This window comes from Notothenia coriiceps, unplaced genomic scaffold, assembly GCF_000735185.1.
Source record: "Notothenia coriiceps isolate Sejong01 unplaced genomic scaffold, NC01 NC01_scaffold00037250, whole genome shotgun sequence".
NCBI classification, from domain to species: Eukaryota; Metazoa; Chordata; class Actinopteri; order Perciformes; family Nototheniidae; genus Notothenia; species Notothenia coriiceps.
The window spans coordinates 11989711-11992630 of record NW_011369951.1 but is presented as its reverse complement, the minus strand read 5'-3'; the positions used below and the strand labels follow the sequence as shown (position 1 = coordinate 11992630).

At 43.0% G+C, this 2920-nt stretch overlaps 1 protein-coding gene across 1 annotated transcript in view; it reads right to left on the bottom strand.

Annotated features, from left to right (window-relative positions):
- The window catches only part of slc35a1 (solute carrier family 35 member A1), a 22407-nt gene that overhangs the window by 5217 nt on the left and 14270 nt on the right, over positions 1–2920 (bottom strand). The gene's annotated exons all lie outside the window — the stretch shown is intronic.

The following is a 2920-nucleotide window of genomic DNA, read 5'->3' as shown; positions in this document are numbered from 1 at the left end:
ATCCATAATACAAGTAGGTTTATAGCGTAAACTAACACTAAAGTAAAACCTTACCTTGTTGACAGTGGTTTGACGAGATGTCCTAATTATTCAAAAGACCTAGACTTTATACCGGCTCCCGAAAATGTTGTTTTCTTCGTGATCAAACGACTTACGCTCCAATATTTTTTGCTTCCTTAGACTAAAAGAACCTAGAACGATCACGTCCTGCGCGCACGACACGTAGCGCCGACTGGAGTCGCAGTTTTTTTCTGTGAGCAGGAAGTCAAGATAATAGGTGTCCACTGCGTCGCCGCCTCTGCCTTTGTCCGGCTCCCACCTGTGCGAAATTCTCTGGTTATTCCACGTAACGTTGTGTGTTTCCCTAGCAATTCTGAGCTGTGTTATCACCTGCGACCTCACATAAACTCCGCAAAACTATGGACACTGTCACAGAGACAACACGTCTCCCGAAGAGCGACAGGAGTCCTTCATAGACGTCTACTCGCTTTCGTCCTGTTCCTTCAATCTCTAGACTAGTATCAGAGACACGCATGTCGTCTATGGCAATAGTTTCGAACACATAGCACGATATGTATTTTTTTTTTTTTTAGACTTAAACATCATACAACATGGTCCCCCCTTTCGGTCTATCGGTACGCGTATTTTCTGAGTCGACCATGTAAAGAATGGCCCCATTGACAAATTTTTTCGGAACAAAAACTATGTGATTACTATAAATCCTTATATTGAGTCAAATGTCCGAATATCTCCGTTGTATGTGTTGTAATAAGTGTTGTATACGTTCATCACGTTTATCGTAAAAATCGTCTGATAAACGAGCTGTCGTAGACCGGGGTTGTCTGGCTGTGACACAGAACAATACTGTAGTTTACCGACTGCGTTTACAAAAACTTTGATTTTACGAGCACGGTCAGAATGTAATAGACCAACAAAAGTAGGCATTGCGATGCTAAAAGCCAGTGAGTCAGAGGACTGCAATCACGGCTTGGAAGCAGGAACCGGAGTGAAAGATCGCACGTTAGTCTTTACCCCAAACCTTTCCCAAATCCTTTGTCCCCTCTTTCCTTGTCTGACAGAAGCCGACTAACTCAGCGCAAAGCCAGCAGTGGTAAGAAATCACTTGTACCACTACACACAACTTCAGAGGGACCGGGAGGAAACAAAGGTCCGTGCTCTCTCCTTCTTCGCCCGAGTGACAGAAACGCTACTTGTCGCCCGAGGTACAGGGACGGTTGTGTCTCCACTGTGGGAAATTTGTCAGGAGGTGCGGAATTATTACCTGGAAATATAACGGTCTCTCCTATAGTCAGCCATGTAATAACAACAAATACTCTGGTAACAGTCATAACGTCCGAATGGACTTTCCCTGTCGGCTGAACAGGAGACTTCTCAGAAGCACAGAGACTTAATTTGTCTTCTGTTCCTTTCTGTCCGAAGTTTTACTAAGATACTTTATTCTGAACTAGAACTCGCGACATTTCGCAAAAGTTTGATTTAGGAAACAAGAAACTTCGATTACGTCTATAGACTAATATTACTTGTTGGTAATAGTCTCCCTTAAGTACGCAGAGAATACGTTATCGAGTTACAAACACATGTAAGTCGAACATGAAATTTTCGATCGTTGTTGAAAAGACATTTTAATAGGAAATGGGAAAGAACGAGTCATTCTCGATATAACAACTATATAACATCGGACCTATTAATGAAGGATTACGTAAGTATGTGTCACAAGATCCGGTAAAATAACTCACTAAATTAAAAGTGTGATATTGTTCCGACTATAATGTTATTTATAGTAATGTCAAAATGTTAAGAGTAATCAATTCCTATGATATCAACCAATTTTATGTTACAAAAGGAACATTTTACACCCTCCATCGTCATCAGCTTTCGATCGGATTACGATTTTTTCATTAGTCTTAATTTTAGACGCATTTTCATGAGATAAAAATAAGAATGTCCGGTAGACGAGTGGAGAAACTGGGTAGGAGACTTATTAGTGGTTGGACCTGCGTCTGAGGCTACCACCGAAGCGTATTGGCACTCGTCGACTACGTAAGACCCTCGCCAACTGGGTGGCTTGACCGTCCACCTCAGTAATACTAGGTGGAAGTGGTAAACCACTGCACCTTTAGGTGACGTCTCCTCGTTCTCCTCCTCAGTCTGAAAAGACGTGTCGACACACACACACAACACACACACAACACACAACACACACACACACACAACACACGACACACACACCACACACAACGACACACACACACACACAACACACACAGCAACACACACCATGGAACCCAAACTAGACGTAGTCCGTCCCGGACGGTCAAGAACCTCAGCTACGACATGCGAGGCATGTTTGTCAACTGATGGGTTTGGTCAAACTGGAGATACCCAAAAAGACGAGGGCGGACGTCCACAACTTGTCGCGATATACGAACATTATTTTTCACTTGGGATAACTAAATACTGTACAACTTGCTGAAGTAATGGGTGTTACCGTACGGGAGTGGTATCCTATACCCTATAACATCAGGAAGATCCCATGTCCACGACGGCCGATTTGACCCCGTTCTGGTACAAACCCCTTGGTCGCACGAACAAACTACGCTCTCCTTCGGCCTCAGAGAGGGGCAGAGACCTCTGGTGGTCACCCGGTCCACGTCTCACATCCGTAGAGGAGACTCCCCCTATATTGTGTGATAATAGTTGTATAGTATAGAGTTTTACACAGGAAAAATGACAAGGGAAAGAACTGATGTATGGGTCTCCACGATTTCTGTTTTACACTAAAAATTTGTAAGTAAATTTAACACGACAAAAGACGGTGGACTATCAAGGAACGAAGTCTTCTTTATTATGAATTATTGATGAACTGAAATATACTGATCGAGCCAGGTAAAACCTAAGT